The sequence below is a fragment of the Crocodylus siamensis genome, chromosome 2 (genome assembly GCF_052110815.1).
Source record: "Crocodylus siamensis isolate JL-2025a chromosome 2, ASM5211081v1, whole genome shotgun sequence".
Lineage (NCBI taxonomy): Eukaryota > Metazoa > Chordata > Crocodylia > Crocodylidae > Crocodylus > Crocodylus siamensis.
The window spans coordinates 113718433-113741619 of NC_143396.1; positions in this window are offsets into that span (position 1 = coordinate 113718433).

The following is a 23187-nucleotide window of genomic DNA, read 5'->3' on the forward strand; positions in this document are numbered from 1 at the left end:
TGCAGCGTGGGACACTTACCAAAGGTAAGCTCCTTACTCTTCACCCATGCAGACAGCGGGGTCTGGGGCAGCTGGAAGCAAGGTTCCCTCTAAGGTGAACGTATGCGCGGCCATGCACAAGTAAGTCTGGCAAACCTTTTCAGGCCATGTACCCACCAGGAATGGAGCGGGGCTGCAGCATGGGACATTTAGTAAGGGTAAGGTTCTTCCCTAGGTGAGGCAGAGGCAGGGGCTGTCGTGGGCTTCACCAGCTCTGGGGAACTGCTCTGCTCACCCACATGGCCTTGGGGAGTGAGGAGTCACTTGGCATCAGGGCCGGGCAGTGAAGCACTTCTCGGAGCCTGAAGAGCCTACGGATACTCTCCTGGAGCCAGTGGAGTCTCACTTGGGGTAGGCAGCGGCTCCTCCCTGAGGTGAGGCAAGGCAGGGATGGAGGCTGGGGCAGAGCCTGGGGTGGGAACTGCTCCACTCCCCAGCTCTGATACCATGTGCCTCATTCCCCAAGGTGATGCAGGGGAGCAGAGCAGTTTCCCAGAGCCCATGCCAGCCTCCAGGCCCCAGCCCCCCAGCGGAACCTCACTTGGGGCAGACAGACTTCAGCCCCCCAGGCCCCAGCTCCCCTGCCCTGGGTGAAGAGGAGCTTACATTCAGTAAGTGTCCCATGCCGCACCAAAAGGGAGAGGCAGGACTGAAGCAGTGCACTCACATACCAAAGCGCTGTGCTCATGGACAGAAGCAGCCCACTCATGGACCGAAGCAGCACATTAATGGACTGCTACTTCTTAGAGGGAACATTGGCTGGAGGCTGCAGGCTGCAGGCTGAGGGGATGGGGCCTGGATGCTGATGCAGGCTCTGGGAAACTGCTCCACTCCCCTGCATTGCTTTGGGAAGTGAGGAGGCATGTGACATCCGGGCCAGGGAGTGGAGCACTTCCCAGAGCCCACGGAGCTGTTCCCCGGAGCCGGAGAAGCCTGCGCCAGCCCCCGCCCCAGTCTCCATCCCTGTCTTGCCTCACCTCAGGGACGAGCCACTGCCTGCCCCAAGTGAGGCTCCACTGACTCCGGGGGACTGCTCTGTAGGCTCTGCCGGTTCCAAGAAGTGCTCCACTCCCCAGCCCTGACGCCACGTGCCACCTCACTTCCCAAGGTGATGCGGGGGAGCAGAGTAGTTCCCCAGAGCCAGCAAAGCCCATGCCAGCCCCTGCCTCTGCCTTGCCTAGCAGAGGAGCTTACCTATACTAAGTGTCCCACAACACAGCCCAGCTCCATTACCAGTGGGTGAGCAGCCTGAAAAAGTTTGTGCACGACCAGACTTTTACTCATGCATGACTGTGCACTCACACACCTTAGAGGGAAACTTGATCCTAATTTGGACTTTCCAGGTCTTTTCCTAATTTGGTCTGTTTCCCCCAAAGCCAGAACTCTTAGGGCCCCCACTCTTCGGCCTTGTGAGCTGATGCTACGTTACCTAATGTTATGGAACAGTGTGGTATATGCCCACAATTTCCCGGGCAATGTATATATCCATTGGCCTTGTTGCTTGCCTGGGTTAGACATCCCATCTGCCTTGAAGTCTATGAAACTGTGTGAGAACCAGCCCTTTGGAAATCAATTAACCCTTGCCATTGCCCCAGACCATCATTGTAATGCAAATATATTTACCTACAAATCAATTTTCAAAAGCAAACCTCTAAATACCATTTTCCAGCCATCGACTACTGTCTTCAAGTTAATGATCAGCCCAAAAACATCACAAGCATGAAAAAAGCGATCCTTGAAACTTTGCAGTCCTGATTCTGAATGACTAATAATCACTGCAACATCAGCATAGAGCATTTCACAGATGGGAACTTCTTGGTTTGTCTTCATTTTGAGACAAGTGAGGTTAAAGACTTTCCCATTGGATCTGGTCTGGAGATATACTCCTTCTGAAGAGCTGCTGAAGGCATATTTGAGTAACACAGGAAATAAAATCCCCAAAACCACTGGAGCTAGGACACAACCCTGTTTGACACCAGCCTTGATTTCAGATTCTTCTGAATGTGACTCACTGGCCTACACTGTTTCACATACACTGACATGGAAGGACATGATGATGTTCAGAAGCTTAGGAGGGCAGCCAATCATATTCAAGATTAAAACAAAACATCTCTGCTGACAAAATCAAAGCTTTGGTAAGATTGACAAATGCTAGGTACAGAGATTTTCTTTGTTCACAGAACTTTCCTTGTAGTTGTCTCAAGGAAAATAGCATATGTATTGTGGATTTACTAGATCTGAACCATACTGAGACTCAGGGTAGACTTTCCACAAGGATCTGCAGCATTAGAATGATGACTTTGGCTAACAGCTTCCCAATGATGCAAAGCAAGGCTATAACACAATAGTTACTGTCATCCTACCCCAGGTCCCCTTAACTAGTGACTGCTCAAGCTCTTGCACTTAGATAGTACCCAGAATACCATCTCCAAAGGGGTTATTTATTTATAGCAGTTCAAGCCTACCATAATAGAACTGTACTGCAACTAGGCTGACAATAAGGAAATCCAGAACATCTAGTACACTGCCCACATGGAACAGGGGGTGAGAGATGGGACACTACATCCTGGGATGCTGGAGGACTAAAACTTGGGTGGGTTATCTGTGGGGAACAGCCACACATTAATGAAACATGAGCTGGGTAACACAGATCAGAGAGAAACCTGTCCACCTGAAAGGTGTTTCATGCTGCTCTGACTCCTGGCCAAACTGTGCCCTGAACACCTGCATTTCCAGGATGCCCAATATAAATCTCAAGAGCCAGCAGGGACCTGCTTCTGCCTCTGAAATCCAGGACTGTCCCAGCTAACCCAGGACATACGGTCACTCTAACTACAACCTAATATTACTACTAGTAATTTCTTTCTGGAAATAACATTGCAGCATTATTTCCTTATTTTCAGTAGAGCAATGACAATTACCTTTAAAATATAAAATCTCTGATGACTATATAAGAAAAAAAACAAACAGATAATTTAGTTTTTGCCATCCTAGTTCCAAGTCCCACTTTCTCCTTGGAGAGGGATGCCAGTAATTGTCCCATAGACAATTTTTGGGAGGGGGTGAGTATATGGTACAAGATTCTGAAGTCAATAGGATAGGAGTAACATTACTTATAACAGTATGGACTACAATTTTCAGTAATTCCTTTGCAATTAAAGTGTGTTCCTCAATTGCCTTCTAAGGAAACAGACTGAAGATGATGACTGAAAAAATTAATTTAAATTTTGCCATTAAAGACTTGTGCTTGAAAAACAATAAGTAGAGCATGTTTTCTGTTTTATGATTCTCAGTAATAAAGATGTTCTAACAACCTGAATTTAAAGTGGCAGTAACTACAAAAGTTTATACAGATAATAACCAATTACAAGCCACGTGTAAGGATGCATTAATGTACCATATGTTCACCCCCTTGCAAAAATTGTACCATATACCCATTGTCCCATAGACAATTCCTGGCAGTCCCAGTATCATCAATTCCCTTCACCTTGTTCGATCTCACCCTCCTCCAACACAACAGGCTCCCACTCAGTTCCTTTCAAAACTCAACTCTTTAGGTTCTTTTCGCCTGGTCTCCTTATTCAGCAAGTCCCAGAATCTTCAAACTAATTGCACCAAGGATTAAAGGACTAATGAATCATACCAAGGACTAAGAAAGCCTGTATTTCATAGTTCTGGGAACTTAGGGCATTTGCACACGTGTTTGCTCTGTAGTGCCGGGCTCTTTTAAAAGCACCTGGTGCTGCGGTGCATGCATTTGTATAAAAAACAAAATGTGTCAGTGCCGAGAAAATGGTGGCAGCACACTTTGGAAGTAAAACACATTGAAGGTGTCTTAATTCAAAAGCGCATCGTTGCCATTTTCTGTGTGCTGATGCGCATTTTGCCATTTATACAAATACACACAATGCTGTGCTGGGCGTGTCAGCTCACATGAAGAGCTGACACGATTAACTGAGTCTGCTCCAATGTGCTGGATCTCTAGCGCATCAGAGCATACAAATGTATGTGTATAAATGCCTATAGTTTTAGATATTTGCCAGCATACTTATATACTCAAATTAGAACTTTGGTTCAGCTCCTGAACTGCCCTCTGGACAGTTGAGTTCAGGGGTGGAATGGTTGTCCACATGGAACAGGAGAGTTGGGAAGAGGATACTGTATCGCAAAATGCTGGACGACCACAACTTGGGCGGCTCATCTGTGGGGAGTGGTCACATATTAATGGAACACGAGCTGGGTAACACAGATCACAGATAAACCCACCCTGGAATGGACTAAAGTGAGCTTAAAATTAGTTTCAAGTGTTAATGTGTGCACAATCCCAGGGTTAAGAGTTCTAGGAGCTGCCTAAATTAATTTATAACAAGGCCCTTCTTTTTTAATCCTGTTTGATTTTGCCTTGTTTTTCATGCAATCTATCCTCACTCTTACCAGTGCTAAACTCACTCCATGCCATATAAAAATGAGTGTTTTATAATTTTTCTCCTTTATTTATTTATTTTTAAATAAAAGTAAGTCTGTTAATAAATAATGCTACTATAATAAATACTGCCACTACTCAAAAATTTGCTGTTTCAAATACAGCTTGGTAAGATTTATGGAAGTTGATGACTGGTTTTACTGAACAATCATGTTGCATTTTTAAGAGCGTAGCATCTAATGGTCCTGAGTCCAGGTGTATATCCCATTGCAAGGCTTTTATTTTAACTGCTAAAATTTTAGTATTACCTATAAAGTTATACATCCCTATAGGTTTATAAGGATAACTGAAACCTGTGTCCTTACCAAAAATTCTTCTAAGTTCTTCACTCAACAGCAAAGCTGAAATTATTTATTATTACATTTGTAAATGTAGCTAATTATATCCAATATAAAAATGGGACTTTGGCATCCTTACATGTGGATTGTAATTGGTTATTATCTGTACAAACTTTTGTAGTTACTGTCACTTTAAATTCAGATTGTTAGAACATCTTTATTACTGAGAATCACAAAACAGAAACCATGCTCCCACTTATTGTTTTTCAAGCACAAGTCTTTAATGGCAAAATTTTAATTAATTTTTTCACTCATCATCATTAGTCTGAACCTGCTTCCTTAGAAGGCAATTGAGGAACACATTTTAATTACAAAAGAGTTACTGAAAATAGTAGTCCATACTGTTAACCGCAATGTTACTCTTATCCTATTGAATTTAGAATCTTGTACCAATCTTGCACCCCCTCCCAAAAAGGTTGCAGGTGGAAAATGTACTAATATTTTTATGTACTTTATGAAAATGTACTAATAACTGCAACCTATTTAAAGCAATTAATATACTACTAGATAAATCTTCTAACATATATTTGACAGAAGGCAGGGCAGAGGGTCCCCTTAAAGTTAGTCTCTAAGGGTGCATACAGTTGTTTTCTGCACCCAGTCTACATTCATGGGTTTATTTTAATCTGTATGAATGTAGACCAGAAGCAGTGCATGAAGCCATTTGCTAGTCCCAGAAACAGTACAGGGAAACCAGTGCAAGGAACTCAGGAAGAGGGGGAAAGGCAGGTGAGATCACGAGAGCTACAAAGTACACAAAGGGATTTCATAGGTTCATAGGGAGCTTGGCAGGACGGGGGAGGGAGGGCTGGTGAATCCACGTGGGGGTTTGCCCCATTCGGGGAAGGGGAGGGAAGTCAGGGAACTGAAAAAAACCTAGTCACGGTTGGTGGGGTGGGAATAGCGCAGCCCCAGGACTGAGGCAAGTGGCTGGACTTTCCCAACCCCAAGGCCATGGTATGAACATATTAACATGTTCACAAGATTGGGTTAACCCTTTCTTAGACTGTGTTAACCTGATCCCAACCTAAGTTAGTGCACCTCTTCAAGTGAACAAACTTAAATTGGTTGTGCCATTTTGGGGACAATTTAAACCTTCTGCACACCTGTACAATTGTTTAAGTCAATCTAAATATAATTCCTGTACATATACTAAGGTGCTACCCTGCCCTGCTCTCTGCCTGACTTAAGATTAATATAGCTAATTACCTCTTTCTTCTCATGTAGATATGAAAAAGGATGATACTCTTTACTAGTATCTATTGACTTGTTAAATCTAATTAAAGTGGGGTTTCTTCTGCCCTTCTCCAAGTTTTGCTACCCAGGGCCTAATTCTGGTTTAACCAAATTCAGCAGGATTTTTTACATTAAATTCAATGAAAATAGAAATGGGGCTTAAAACTACAGTGTTTCCAGATGATGTGTATTCCATATTTAAGTTAGTCATTATTTCAACTGTTTCATTTTAAAATACATTTATTTTGAAATAAAACTTTGCAGTCTGTTTCTTTGGTCTTTGCAGATTCCCATTAGAGAAAAAGATCAGTAATAGAATTTTGATGCTAAAAATAATGCATTTTAAGATTGGATAGTCCACTGTTAGATTCTTTCCTTGCAGGTTTAATAGAAGATTTTTTTCCCTACACAGAACATTATTTTTCCATGAGCAATACATTTAAACCTTTTTAAAAATTATTTTACAGTACTTTCAAATCAATTGCTAATACTTGTATCTAGTTCACTATACACACCATACTTTGTTGTTTTATTTTTGTGTATGTATGTATGTATGAAACCCATTTACCTTGCTTTAAGTCTAATTCAAATACACTCGGGTCTCTCTTGATGTGAGGGGTTGCATTCCAAAAAACCCTTGCATAAAGCGAATTCGCACAAACTGAATCCATTATTACAGGGAATTAACGGTTCCCTGCTGTCCTGCTTCCTTCCCCCACAGTCTGGTGCATCAGGGAGCAGAGGAGCCATGCGGGGATCTCCCCGCCTGCTGCTGCTCATCCCACGCTGCCCCTGTGTGCGGAGCTTGCAGCTTCTCCATACAGCCCCACTGATGCCAGCCACGCTGGTTTGGGCCCACTGGGCTGTACAGGCCTCAGGGGGAAATAGCACATGCAGCCACCATTCCCTGCTGGCCTGCTTCCCTCCCCAGGCTCTGCAGCTACAGCAGGCACAACATGGCATGGCTGGGATCAGCAGGGCCTCGCGGAGAAGCTGTGAGCTCTGCACTTCAAGCGGTGGCAGGCACAGAGGATGCATTGCCAGGACAGAGCTGGGCCATCAGGCTCGCCACATAGCCCTGCTGTTACCTGCTGCCCTGCTTCCCTGATTCAGAGACTCCACAGCCGAGCTGGCCCTCCCTTTCCCCCAGTGAGCTACCTGAGGCCCCATCCTCCTCCCCTCTGGGGTCCTGCAGCCACACACTGAGGCCCAGGCCCCAAGCACTGCCTGGTTGTACAGCAGCCCCAACCCAGCCATGCCCAGCTCCCTCACTACAGAGGCCTCGATCCCCATCTTGCCCCCCACTTACCTGACAAAGCTGCTCTCAAGGCTACCTGGGACCACGTTCATGTGCAGTACATGCACATGGTACCCTATCTCACCGCCTTCCTTCCACTTCCTTCCAGCCCCCTGCAGGCTGGAACTCTGCTAACCTCGCACAAAGCAAATTTCTGGTGTAAATAATGTCTTGCACATAAGCCAATTTGCACAAAACGAACTTGCCAAGTGTACAGTTATTCCAGCTCTTGTTCATTTCTGTCAATGTATATAAGCAACATAGACAGTCATAGTTTATGTCATGACACTCTAGTGGACCATTGCATACAGAAAGATAAAGTAGAAAGGAAAATAAATAACTAAAATTAGCACACTCATAAATCATGTTATATTTGAGCAAATACATGAGAGGTTAGAGAGTTTACCAGCTGCAATCATAAAATAGAAGTGCTGCTATATTCATTATTAACACCCTCTGAAGCAACTCTTATTATGGACAGATTTTGCACCTGTCCATGACATACAGGTTCAGCTATGTTTCTTTTTTTGTTGCATCGTACACTCTCATTGTGTTAGCTTTACACTAAATTAATACATTATGTATGTGCTTTTCTGACTCCCTTCTCCTCAAATAAAAATACTATAAACAATAAAATGAATAGCAATGTATAGAATAAATTACATGTCAACAGTAACAATAATGCGTTAAAAGTATCTTCTCTGAAGAACCAACATTAACCATAACATGGGAAAAATGTGTAATAATCCAAAAATTTCAAAATGTACATCTAGAAATCTCACATTACTTGTAATACAACATCTAATTTTTAAAAAATCTTGTTTTTCAGACAATCCAGTCAGCTCATGAACCCACATTGAATGGGTAACACTAGTAATTTATCTGTCCTATACACACTTCAGCTCCTGATAAATATCTGTAAAAATAAAACCAATATAGTACACCAAGTAACAGTGGGATTGCCAAAAGTCCAGAAATTAAATGTGATTTACAAAAGGAACAATATTCTTCTGCTTGGCTAACCTAGATAACATCTTCCAGACACTAGCATGAAATTAAACAGAAAGGATTGAATCACCTCCAATGTATTGCTATCATCCCTGTGAAATGTGACATGTGACCTACAAAGTCTGAAAACCACTTAACTATAAAACTAGAAATGGAGCTAAAAGTATAGTGAGCAAAACAAAAGCTGTTCTTAGGTATATGCTAAAAGATATATTGGCAAAACACGAGAAAGGAGGAGGGAAAAATGCGTTTGGCCCAAATATCTGTACAGTTAAGATATAAAGAAGTCAAATGAAAAAAAAAAAAAAAAAGACAAGAGAGCCAAAATATGCTGGATCACATTCAGAAGAATGAAAGACTTCATGGAATATAGCCGTCCATAGATCCTGAGGCTACAGTTTTACAAACAAACAATTTAAAGCATAGTTCCAAAAAAAATAGGTGCCCTGAGAACACTAGAGATTTTTTTTTTAATTCCTATACTGGCTCCAGTGATATTAGTAATGTTGTAAGACCTGCCACTATGTTACCATGTCAAATGTGGTGCAGGGAGCCTTGGCTACATTGAAGGCAGGCTTTCACCTTGAACCTAGGGCCTCGCTAACCTCGCATAGAGGCCTAACCTGATCTACCACCTCCCTAATGGACGACTAAGGGTGCTTGTACACTTGATGCCATTACCATGTATACATGGCAAAAATGTCACTTTGTGTAGCTTATTGGAGTCACACTGTACACGTGCAAGAGTTCTGGTAGTTTTAAATTAGTTAACATCACTGCAAACTAAACTACATTCTGATCTAGTTTAACTTTCAATGCTGAATTGTAGCTATTAGTCAGTTCATTCCCTGGCCAACAGAGAGGTGGGCAGGCTCCACAGAAAAAAAGAATCAGGCCTCTTGCTGCTTCGACCTTCAGCAGGTGTCTGCTAAAGCCAGAAACAGCAAGGGGCCTGATCCTTTTCTTTTTCTTCTCCAGGGGAACCTGACTCTCCCATGGCCGGTCTGAGTGGCCCCTGAGCTTGTGGGGGCAGGGGGGGAGGAGCAGTCCTTCCTTGAAAAGTGGCAGTACCCTCCGGAGCCACCCAGGTGCACTACAGTCAGGCTGGGCACTGCCCCAGCTTGGGGTCAGGGAAGAACTGGATCAGATTGGGTACTGCCTCCAACCTGTGGCAGCAGCCAGCCTCCTAGCAACTCACCTGGGCCCTGGGGGGTACCACCACCATGGAGGGAAGGAATGGGGGCCTCCACATCTGGGGCTGCTCAGGCCACCAGCAGCTCACCCCCCAGCCACAGGCAGGCTCTGCTAAAAAAAAAAAAAAGTTTAGGCCCCTTGCCATAACAGTGACAGAAAAATAAACCCCACTGTTCTAATTAAAAACACACTGTTTCAATTTAGGGGGTATAGAATGCAACCCTAATGACTAAACCCCTGTCACAAGTAGATGTGCCCCAAGGCTGATACAGCTAGCCAGAAGCAGGGTGGGAGAGGTGGGCAGGCTAGGTGTACACCCACTCCCTCCCACCAGAATGGCCAGCCAAGTTCATCTGACCTTTTACCCCTTCCCATATAAGCCTCTGACCTGGAAGAAGAAGTGTTTGGGCAACAAGGTACAATCTTGTACCTAGGCTGCTGCACCTTTGGATTATGTTACTATTGATTCTGATGGATTCTCTGGTTACCTGACCCAGCTAGCCTCCTGACTTCACATTTTGCCTGACCCCCTGGACCTCCAACACTGTTTCCCAGACAGATGTCCTGGCTTTGGATCATGTGGCTTCTCCTAACTTTGACCCTGCTACCTACAGCCAGCATGACAATTAAGGTTTCCAATTTTGTTTGTAGCAGTCAGAATTTCCCAGGTTGGCAGAGGATTATATAAATTCAAATGTGATTTCTAATGAAGGAAATATAGACTAAAATAGCCATTGTTCAAATAAGAATAAAGGGGAAGAAGATAAGAAAAATTCTAATCATGGAAATCAAAGCTTAATGTTTGTCTCTACACACACTCAGTTTTATAGTGTTGTCTACAGTTCTAGCATGAAATAGAGTTATCCTTTGTCATAAATAAATTGTGGATTGGCTTTCAACAATTACCCTATCAACCACAAACTCATTACTAGGTGATTTTGCTAGCTAAAAATCAATCTGGGTCCCTTCCTTCTCAGTGCCAGCACCAATATAAAAAGGTTCGGTAGGCCACATTATACCTGAGTTTTCACTGTAGAATTCCATGGTTTTCATCATTTTGCACTAATGTGCACATTATAATGTAAACAATATTATACACAAGGCACAAAAATGGACAGAATCCAGCTCATTTTCATTGCTGCTTTGTGGCCAGTGTTAAAAAGTATACATCTGTAGCAACGTTTATTTTAGATGCAACAGAAGCAGGAAAAAAAAGGAATGCACACTGTGACCGCCGGGTTTCAATTCCCAGCCCTCAGGTGGTTCCCCTTCTGCAGGAAGATGTCGCTCCCCTCTCGAGATCACTTTGGGATCGAAGCAGCTTTCTTTCGGCCCGGTCCCCCGCCTTGTTCTCACCTGCCATGACTTGATGTTTCGTTCAGTGCCAAGGTCAGTTCGTGGTATGCTCCGCGGCCCAGGATCCCTCAGCAGTCACATCACGGGGCTCTGCCACCCCTACATCCCGGCCTCACGCCACCTTCTGTGCGTTCTTCTTCTACGGGTCAGGTCTACAGCCGTAGGGTACTATATTCCTCCTGGCCTGCCCCTGTCGTGGCGCTTAGCCCTATGTTTGGCCCACGGTCCCTCTGGCCTCTCCCTGTTTGACCCTGGACGGGGTCGCTACACAGGTTCTGGCCTCACCATAATACCCTAGACATCCCCTTCAATAGGGATACCAACTTGGTTCTCCCTTCCCCAGCTGGGGATACCCCCTGCCCTAACACAACTTAAATCAGAACTGCTCAGCCCTCGCTCAGCTGAGCCTTCTAGCTAGACCTCACTGGTCCTTTCGAGCCTTGCCTGACTCCCGCTTCCTGGTGCCTTCCTCAGCTCACTGTACCGTGACGTGGCGGCGATCCCCACATGGTGGCACCTTCTCGGGGTTGTCCCAGGGTTTCTCCACTGTTGTATGGCTGAGCCTTTGCAGCGTCGCTCCGGCACTTCCCCCGGGGCCCACGCTGCCGTCCCTCTGGTGCTTTGGCAGGTCCTCCGCGACCATGCTTGCTGCACCTTCTGCCTCCGTAGCAGCCTCCCACCACACTGCTTGTCTTCACCCCTCTGGCCCCTCTCCCACCTCCTCCATCGTCCTGGTCGCAGCCGCTCTCTCTGGCAGAGTCGGTGGCTGCTCACCCCAGGGCCTATCTGCCCCTCCTGCTGGTGGAGCTGGTACCTGCTCTCCCGTGGGGCCCTCCGTTCCTTCCGCTGCCCCAGCTGCCGTTTTTAAGTTTGCCGGCCGGCGGCTCCCAATGACGTCACCGGCCAGGCGTATCCGCACAAAAAGGCAGCTGACACGCCACATGGGTCTTTCCAGCGGCATCGCATGCTCGTCGTCCCGCTCTGCTGGTAAGTCCCGTTTATTATTTGGCTCCCCAGGACACACACACAAGAGGCAGATCCATTGCAAAAGAAGATACCATTTTCTGAATAAAGCTTCAGATTAAGAGAGAACCAATACCAGGTGAATAAGAATAATTTGGGAATAGGCTTTTTTATGCAACCTAACCTCCTCAGGAGCTTTAGTTAGGATTACACAACGTTATAATTCACACGGCCTCTTTCAGCTGTATTTGCCTTAAGCAATACTTCATTAAGCTTTATTTTTTGTTGATCATCATATATATGTTTGTACCCAAAAGCCAGCATCCTGAGTGGGACTCCATGATACTGGGCATAGTACAAAAGAAGTTGCTTTCCGACCCTGAAAGGTAATGAAGACATCAGAAAAAGATGAAATGCTTAAAGATTGTGACATAAAATGTATGCAGTTTACCAGAGATGACCACCCTAATTTTGTCCATTATATTTTGCATTTTTACAACTGGAGATAGAAGGAGGCTCGGGGAAACAGCAGGACTAGAGAGCTGGTAAGAGTAAGGGATGCAGAAAATAAAATTTTGTGATTTGGAGCCTATTTTTTCATTAAGGTTATATCACACTAAGGTAACTTAACTCCAATATAAAAATTGAAAAATCTGGTTAGTCTGTGCCAGAAAAAATTAAGAAGGGTTGACTGTCCATTTCTATTTTACACCTTCAGAAGTTATTCACAACCTTTGAAAAAAACATTTTCCTGTAATTAATTCAAGACCGTTTCTGGGCTACTAGTATTTTAAATGCAGTTCTCTCAATCCCATATCCTGAGATGATCAGAAAGGAAATAAGAGAGTGCAGAAAGAACCAGCATTGGGTATAATCTATATTAAATCACTGTTGAAATCATCACTAGGATTTCTTCTCCTGCAGAAACTCCAGGACAAATTCTGCCCCCACTGAAGTCAATGGCAAATATCTAACTGATTTCAATGAGAGCAGAATCAAGCTCTCCATTTGCTTTACTTCTTGCATTTCACTTCATTGACAGACAAAAGGCAAAATGTCCTGTATTCTTCATCACCATATGTTTCTAATTTGATACAGAATAGTGTACTCCATTGCAACATTTCTCCTTGTGTGAAGTTTTTATGTTCTGTCTCCACTGAATGTGAAATTGAAATCTATTACTTTGGCTTTATTTACACTAAAATAAAGATGCAATCATTTTGTTAAAAAAAAAAGGATCATGTAAAACCTTTGGTGCTCTGGACCTTGTCTAGGGCTAGGGTTAAATTCTACTGTAAAGCAGCACTAAAGAATCTCACTTTCATAGTGTGGTTAATTTAGAAGGAAAAGATTAGCTCAAGTTCACAAAGTGATTTCAAATCAGAATCTCTTCCAAGGTTTGAAAGGTACTTAACACAGAGACAAAATATTATGTATAGCACTAGAAAGACATTTTGATAACAGCCTTTATCTACCTTAAGGGGGCTTCCAAAAAGGATGGAGCTATACTGTTTTCAGTGATGGCAGATATCAGAACAAGCAGCATTGGTCTCAGGTTTCAGCAAGGGAAGTTTAGACTGGATATTAGAAAAAGCTCTCTCACTAGAAGAGTGGGATGGGTTACCTAGGGAAGTGCTGGAATCTCCATCCTTGGAAGCTTTTTAAAGTCCAGCTCAAGAAAGCCCTGCCTGGAATGATCTAATTGGGCACTGTCCTGCCTTGAGCAGGGTTAGATTGGATGACTTCCTGAGATCTATTTGAACCCTAATTTTCTATGATGCTATGACATGGACAAAGCCAATGGAAATACTTGCACACTGAGAAACCTGAAGAAATAGGGCTCACATCAGAGATCTTCTAAAGAACTTTTTCTCCCAGTGTGGGAAGAGCACCTGGCACCTCCTTATCAACCAACTCTTTCTTCTCTCCCCTTAGTGCTCTAAAAGCATAAACTTAGAAGGAGAGTTTCCCTCCATACCCAATATTTTTGCTGAAAAAGGCCTCTTCTTCAAGTCAATATCCAACATGCTTTAAACCAGCATTTCTCAACCGTGGTGCTCAGGGTAATGCAAGATCATTTTAAGGTTGCTGAAGAATATTACCACTATTAGCTCTGCAAACACCTACACATGATTCACAAGATACAGCCAGACATTTTGAGTAACAATCTATGGCTTCAAAAATCCTTCTGAGCTGTTGTGGTCTTTATAACTTCTTTTAACAGAGGAATTATTCAGATATGAGCAGATAGTAAGAGCTGACATTTTACAAGTGGTGCCTTGAACCTAAAGAGCCAAGAAAACTTGAGGAATAGTGCTGTAAAACCTCCTGAGTTACATTAACTTTTCAAGACAAGCAAGGGTTTTATGTGCTCAGCCTGGAATAGGGCGAGCAGACTTGATTTAACGGTTCTCATCGTGGATTCAAGAGCAGGCCCTGCCTCCTATGGTTTATTTAAAAGAGCAACATAAAAAAATCATACATAAAATATGGTTTTACTGCACTTTTATACAGGAGAGTTCAGTGTTATGCTGAAAGGTGCATAATGATACTGTCTGTGACTACAGGACCCCCTTCATGGATAGGGATCCAGCATGGAATTTTCACACAAGTAGAATTCTGTTAAACAGCTATAAAAGACATATACAATTGATATGAAAGTTTATTTCATTGATTTTATTTTTCCAGATACCCCAGTAGCATAATCACTACGTATACCAGTATGAGAATTTTGGAAGGATCATGACTGTAATGGATCAGTGAATACTGCTCACAGTAAACGATGATGGAGTAGTGTCTTACAGTGCTGTGTCTGGGAAGAGCAGGGCTCTGTAATGAGGCAGAGAAGTGGGAAACCAAGGAAGTTGAAGGTACAGACCCTGGCTGCATGTGTTAGAATATCCAACATCTCACTAGACCAAGTACAGGTTCACTTCACTTGCATTCTTGCATGGTATCTTTACCAAATGCGAGACACATGGTATCCTTTACCATGTTCATCATGTGAGTATTTTAACCTGTTGTTCAAATGGTCACAATTTTAAATGTTCTGATTTGAGCATATGAAATGTCAGTAGAAATTCCTCCTGCTTTATACCATGCTACCACCTAACTGTGTTTTTCTTATGAGTTTCAAAACTTCCTTCTGCACATTCCTGAATCATAATTTGTGTGCTGCATATCCAGATGGAACCATTTACCCTCTGCAGTCACGGGGTCTCTTTCTGGCTGCACAGTTGTAACTCCAATTACTTTTCTAAAATAGGGTCTAACTTACACTGGTAAAAGTAAGAGCAGAATTAGGCCCAGACTTTCCTAAAAAGTTTTTAAAAAATTATTATAAACTTTCACTTATGGTATGCCCATGCTGCTTCTCCAGTGCCCTGGAAAATGCCACCAAGACCCATACCCTGTCCAATGACTAAATTCACAAATTAGGTGGTAGATCTGCTCCTTGCTGACACACTAAAACACTTGGGAGACAGATCAAGGGCAGAAGTAGGAAAACATCTCAGTCTGGAACATGTAGAGTAGGTTGAAGAGCAGGACTATTATTCCCAGAAACATTCTCAAGAGTTTCAGGGAAGTGATACCAACAACTTCCTCTCTATGGGTATAAACAGAAGTCAGATCTGGATGTGCCCGCTGATCCAATTTACTGGTGTCTACAGACATTGCCTGAGACCACTGTCTTGCAGTACTGGGTTCCTGCCACTCCCAGGGCTTCAGGGACCTGACCCTGCAAAACAACAGTCTTAGGTGCTACGTTCCAAATCAGGGCACGTATTGGCAAGTGGAGGAACTTCCCATTCAGGTTCCTTCACTTGCAGATGCATGCCCTGAATTGAGGCACAGCATCCTGCTATGCACACTATGAAAATCACCTGCAGTGGGATTTCCTGGTATACAATAAGAAAAACTGATATCCTCCCATTTAAGGCATCACAAACTATGACTACCTTTGGTTGCAGCCATTGGTGACCCATAGTGGGTGCACATCCATCCCCTGAGATTGGCGGTGCACCCCATGCCAAAAGTGCCACTGACACTGCTGACAGCGCCTGTTGGCAGTCACCGCTCACTCCACCCCGCCCACCACCTGCAGGAGCTCCCTGCTTGCTGCTGCCGCACCCCCAACTGCCGCCACCACCTGCGGGTGCCCCCCCAGCCTCCAAGAGCACACATTGTTCGTAGTTGCAGCAACATATTTGGGCGCTTGGAGCACGAGAAGGGGCTAGGACATCTGTTTGCTCATGATTTGTGCCACCATAAACATTTTTATGACAGCACAAGGATGATGTCTGTCTGCATTCTGTATGGCACAAACACTTCAAGAGATATGGAAGTCTTCTTCTCCTTTACTATACCAAACACTACATTCTCTGAATAAAAATCAGACATACATTTGTGATAATTAGTGGTATGGCTAGAGACAGTAATGACATAAAATGCTAAAAGTGATCGGAAACCGGTTCAAATCTATAACAGAACAGAAGTTCAGTGCAGCTTTCAAAATGGCTGAAACCAGTTTAAAATAAATCTGGATGAATGTAGTATCAGACTTAACTGATTTAGATTCAATTGATTTACTTAACTTCTGTCCCAGATCCCCTCCAGCTTCAAGTTAACTAACAGTCTCCCAAAATGATTTGCTTCGACCCTGCAAACCTGTCTTACAGGGTAGGTGGGCTAGCAGGGAGGTATGCGCTAGTGCCCCCCTGGCTTCTGGCTGGGCCACTGCAGGCATGTGGCTGCATTTCCAGAGTTAAAAATGAATGTCTGTTCACTTGCTTATCCATTCAGTCTATGCAGCTTAGACTCAAAACTGAAGATTTAATCGATTCAGCCTTGGGCTTTCTGACCGTCTGTACTTGGCTGACATGTAATATCTTATGAACATACCTGTTCCATTCACACTGTTTCTTATTTTCTTGTACCTCAGAGTTCTTTATATGTATAAATCTCATCACCAGCAAAAGAATGTAAAACTTTTTGCTATTTAAAGTCATTCCAAAGTCGACTAAGGGGCATGAACACATAAATTGGTACTACCTAGTAGGGCTGTGTGAAACAGCATTGTTTTGTTTTGACTTCTGTTTTGTCATTTCAATGGGATGACCTTTTTTTTTTTTTTTTTGAGTTTTGTTTCATTTCAAAGCACCATTCCATTTCATTTCGTCAAAACTGTTTTGCTGTTTCAATGTTTTGCCCATAGACTATAATGGGGAATCATGAAGCTGCCTATAACTTTGTTATTTCTTGCCTGATTTGAATGAAAACAGGAGGGAGGGTAGCCCCTGCTGAGGCCACAAAGCCTGTCATGTTTCAAGGAAATAGGTGCAGGGTTTTCTGGGAAACTGAACCTCAAACCGTTCAAAGCAAAACTCACGATATGTGTGATTGTGTGTGTGTGTGTGTGTGTGTGTGTGTGTGTAAGGCACAGTAGGGTGAAAACTGCAGGCAGGCATGGTAGCCCCTGCTGAGGCCATGAAGCATGCCAGATCTCAAGGATATAGGTATAGGGGTTTCTGGGAAACTGCACCTCAAGCAGCTGATAAGCAAAACTCGTGACATGCGCGCGCGCGCGTGTGCGTGTGTAAGGTGAAGCTGTTTTTCTGTCCCTCCCCAAGAACACTTGGGTTGGAAGGGACCTCAGGGAAGGATCACAGTCACTGGCCAGCTACACAGTCAATATCTGAGCAGTCCTTCCCCCCTCTATCCCCTCCCTCTCCTTACTTTCTGTTTCCCTGCAGGCAAGCCCAGCTTCAAAACTCAAAACGTTTCGAAACTTTTGAAATGTTTTGAGTGCCCTCATTTTGTTTTGAGGCTGTTTTGAAGCCTTCATTTTGTCTCAGTTTCATTGTTTCAAGCTTGAAACGACTTGAAAACAAAGCACCCAGGGAAATTTCACACAGCACTACTACCTAGGTGTATGATTTTACCCCATAGTAAATGAAAGCGTACAATGGTATGTACACAGGAACCCTGTACTACTGTGGAGTAATTGGCATGTTATATATACCCAAACACATTTAGCTCAGAATAATTTAATCATATGGTTATCTACATCCAAAAACATAGAATACAAAGGGACATTCACACTCATATTTTTCAAAACTAGGTTCTCTATACGATTCATAACGATTGTCAGAAATGCCAAACAACTCCCCAAAATCTTTGAAAAATATGATTTTGGGTTTACACTCCTAGAGTGACATCTTTACTTATAATACTTATGTAACAATGAATTTACAAGGAATTCATAAACACTGTATTAGAGATGTAAAAGAAGTAGAAAATACCTTTTCCATTTTTATGCCATTTATACGAGTGAATTCAGTCTTTTCTTCTTTAGGTTAGTCCTGAACAGGACTTGGATGGGCCGTTGAACAACTGTCTTTGAACAACTGGTGTAAATACTACTACTGCTATTTCAAGCCTTTGTGAATGGTACTTTAAGTTCCCCTTCTTATTTTAATGTCTTCCTGTTCCATATCTGTTCCCCCACCTTATTTCCATTGGCCACATCTACATGAGACACTGACTGCATAGTAGCTCATTATTCCTACATAGTAGCATCACATGGTAGGAAGCGTGACATGACATGCTTCACAGTAGTAATGAGCTACTGTGCAGTCAGCATCATGAAAAAAACCATTCGGCAACACTACTATGCAGTAACTCCAGTTACTGTGGAGTCATTTTGGACTTATTTAGTACAGCATTGCCCGTAGTAAATGGAAGGTTTATACGAGTACTAAATGACTGCACAGTAACCACTGCACAGTCAGTGTCTCGTGTATATGCAGCCATTGACACCAGCACAGCCTAACCCAAAGCCTGGGTGGTTTTGTGGCTGGAATAGCAAAAAAAAAAAGTCAAGTGTGAGTCTCAGTCTTTACTATGTCTCTGTCCTGCCTAAGAGAAGCATACTTGCTTACTCCTATTCAGTGTTCACTGGAGCCCAGAAATTAAAAAATGTAGTTGTTTAGTGTAGAGATCAGCACAGGCCTCTCAGGCGATCTGTCCCAGGCATGCTTCTAGGGACACATGAAACTAGCTGCAGCCATCAATTTCCAGGCTCTGACATGGGTGGAGTGGAAGACATGCTTCCCAGAAGTGTTCTCCAGTTCACCATAGAAGCAACTTGGACAAACTCATAGCTAATATTCTAATTTAGTTAAATTATTTTTTAAGCTGATGTAGTTGAACTAAATGCTAGTGATCAGACTTAGTTTTTTTTTTACCCCCCAAAGCTGTTACATATCCTCAACATCTGTTGACTCCCTAAGGAGGTTTTGGGATGTCCACATATCATGGTCTTCAGTTTGCCCAGCACATGAGGTTGCCCAAAAGCTGTGCCAATACTCTAACAAAGCACTCCCACAAAAGTAACCCTAGGATTACATGTTCTACAAAAAAAGAATAGAGGACTGGGAACATATTACTTTATTTTCCTATTAAAACAAAAACCCTCTGTGATAACTGCAGCCAAAGAAAGAAAAGAATGGGCATACATGAAATACAGTTGCTAGAAGTGTTCAACTTGATTCCCAGAAAATATATTTTGGTCTTGTCCACATAAAGGTGCATTGATTTAAACTGATGTGCCTTGGAAAATGTAAGCACTTTGATTTAAACCAGGCTTATTTCTGTTGGAAACAGGTTTAACCTAAACCAATATAGAAAAGTGTCCACACCGAAATTCACTCAAATTTATTTTTAAGCTAATTTGATTAAACTAGAGTTAAACTAGTGCAGTTTCTGATGTAGTCAAGGACAACATGTTTCTCTGTCTCATCTAAAGCAATGGAAAGAAAACTGTGTAGTCAGTTCAATTAAGGAGTGGTTATATCTTGTACAAATTGGGTCACTGCAAAAAAAAAAAAGTGGTCTCTCATAAGTATCTGTACATGACCCAGGAATAAATCATCTTTGGTTGCAAAAGTTAAGAACATTCTAGAGAGGGGGGCTACTCCATATAAGGCAAAGAAACCATTTTGATACTTAGTGCAATTAGGAGGTAAAGGTCTCCTGGGAGACCTATTCAGCACATAACTGTAAAAAAAGGTCGGGAAGCAATCACCCCAGAAGACATCCTGAAGGAAAAGAAAAAGAGAGCAAGACAAGGAAAAAAAGAAAAGAGAAGCGGGGGAAAAAACAGATCATCTGCAAAGCACACATTTCCATGTTCTCTGGGTTTATTGCTCTGACTTTGGTTGATCTGAATTGCTGGAAGGTTGCTAAAGATTTTGGAAACAGCAAAAATAAACCTATTTTTTATTAAAAGTTTTGGCTACAAGATAGGTGCGTGCCTCACAATGAGAGAGAGAGAAAAAAAATAGAGAGTGTTGAAAAAAATCCAGTCTCAAAATAGAGTTCCAGCACATCTGCAGGAGCAGTGAGCTCTGTGATTTCTGTAAGTCTTGTGGTTAACCTCATGGCACGGAATGAATTATTCCCCAATTCCGTCCTTCATTAAACCACCCTTTCTATGAAATGTGTCGACGAAGACAACACATGGCCAGCTACTAATCAGCAAGATGACGGTCCATCCATAAGTTGTTCTCTTTTTGGCTACAACAAAGCTAACCCGTTCTTCCTACATAATTTTAAGTTTTTTATAACTGCGTCCTGACTAGAGGTATGAACAACTCATGATTTAATTCAAACAACCTGTATACACATAGATTAATGTTAGATCCCATGCAACATGCCTCATAACTGCAAGCAGTCCTCAGCACCCCCATCACCCAATGCAGTTGCAAATATAAATTGGATACAGTATTACAAACAGCACAGATATATTGTTTTAAGAACCCTGACTTTTATGGGTAAGTGCAGTTTATTACAAAATTCATATAAATAAAATAAACACCTCATCAGTCCACCCAGATACATCTGTAGTAGATGTATTTCCATGATAAAGCCTGAAGATATAAGTGTTCAAAACACCCAAATGATTGAGTTTCAGTGTTGTTACATGTTACAATTAGTAGGTACCAACCTAAGAAATGTTAAGCTGTATTAAAGTTAGCACATTCTGTGAACAGTTGCATGTTAAGTGTTAATGTCCTCACTAACAGGCATGGAGCTGATCTGTTTCTAGAAGTCTGGTAACCAGAGGTGTGGCTAGGAGCTGCAAGTCAGCTCCATGCTTGCCCTGCTCACTGGCTTTCTAGGGCTGTATAGGTTTCAGAATTGAGGCCCTGCTAGGGCCACCCCCCAGCCCAGATTGGGGCCCATCAGCCCTGCGAACCTGTATTAGGGCTCACCAACACCCCTGCCCCCCAGCATAAGTCAGGACCTGCCACCCTCTCCACCCAAACCAGAACTCACCAGCTCCCCACTCAATCCTGCTCACATGTCATCCTCCTCCTCACCCTTCATGACTTCTCAGCATCTCCCTGCTCACCTGCTGCAGCCTCGGCGGGGTGAGCTCAGTCCTGAGTGGTGGCGGCATCAGGCAGGTGGTTTTCTCCTCTCATGGGACAGCACCTGCAGTGCAGAAAAACAGAGACCTAGGGGGCAGAAGACAGGTTAGTGAGCCCAAAGGGATCATAGAAAATGATGCTAGGAGGGGACCTCAAGAGGTCATCTAGTCCAACCCCCTGCTCAAGGCAGAACCATCCTCAATTAGATCATCCCAGCCAAGGCTTTGTCTAGCCAGGTCTTAAACACCTCCAAGGTGTTGACGGGTGTTTCGTTTCGAAGCTATTTCAAGCTTAAAACAGCAAAATCAAAACAAAACAAAGGCACTTGAAATGTTTCAAAAGTTTTGAAAGGTTTTGAAGCCAGGCTTGTGGCAGCTAAACAGAGGGAAGGGGAAGGACTGCTCTTTGATACTAATATCTGTTCAATTCCCTAGCTCTCTGATAACTTCCCCACAGCTTTATGGGAGGCACAGGCCCCTGATCTGCACATGGGGTTTCAGCAGCCTGCTAAGAAGTGATTAGAGAGCTGGGGAATTGAGCAGGGGGTTGGGGAATTGAACCAGGGAATATTCGGGTCCCTGAACTTTCCCCCAGTTCCCAGCTGGATTCCCCAGCTCCCTGATCACTTCCTGCAGCTATTCCCAGGGAGCACAGGCCCCGGGATGATGCAGAATGACAGCAGGCAGTTGCTGCCAGGTGGGACCGCCACTGGGCACAGCCCCTGCCAAATGCCAGGAAGCCTAGTGCTGCCGCTGGCCACAGCTAGCAACAGCAGCATGCTGTCACACGCAGATCTGAGGGGCCACACCCACTGGGAGGGCTGTGGGGTTGCGTCAGACTCCTCCCCAGGGGGAAAGGGCCCCTGGATCTGCACGTGGCATGATACTGCGAAGCCTGATGCTGGTGCTGGCCCCAGCTGGCAGCAGCAGCATGCTGTCATCCCACGTGAAGACCTGGGAGCCCGTGCCCCCCCGGGAGGAGTCTGCCACAGCCCCACAGCCCTCCCAGGGGATGCAAGCCCCCAGATGTGCATACAGGATGACAGCAGGCTGATGCTGCCAGCTGGGACCACACCAGCACTGGGTTCTTCCTGATGCTTGGCATGGACTGTATCAGGGAGACTCAGGTGCTGGTGCTGGTCCTGGTTCTAGCCAGCAGTGGCAGCATGCTGTCATCCCACACGCAGATCCAGGGTCCTACACCCCTGGAAAAAGTTCAGCACAGCTCCACAGCCTTCCCATTAGGTATGGGCCCCCAGATTTGTGTGTGGGAAGACAGCAGGCTGCCGCTGCCATCAAGTGATACAAGTTTTGCTTTGACCAGTTTGAGATGCAGTTTCTCAGAAACCCCCCACACCCATCTCCTTGAAACTTGGCAGTCTTTATGCCCTCAGAAGCAGCTACCATCCTGGCTATTTTCATCACGCACCTCCATCCCAAAGGAAACCTAGAATGCTTCCTTTTTAGTCTTGGATCCCCTGGTCTCCCTCCCCTCTCTCCCCTGCCCAAGTCTTTCCTCTGCTCACAGGACAAGCACCATTTCATCACAAGCTGGGGCACAGAGTTGTATCAGGCCTGGCTGCACTATGTGGAGGTGGGATCAGGCTAGGGAAAGGAGAGATCTGAGGCCTGAAGTCAACTGTCTTGGGCTGAGGGTGAGGGGATAAGCCCGCAGGGAACATGGGGGTGGGTAAGCCCCAATGGACTGGGCCAGGAGCGGTGAGCCCCAGGGAACTAAGGGACAAGCCCTGTGAGATGGGGAGGGCCAAAGAGAGATGGAGTGAGCCCCAGGAGACAGGGGAGGGGAGAGATATGCTGAGCAGGAGAGAGGAAGGGAGGG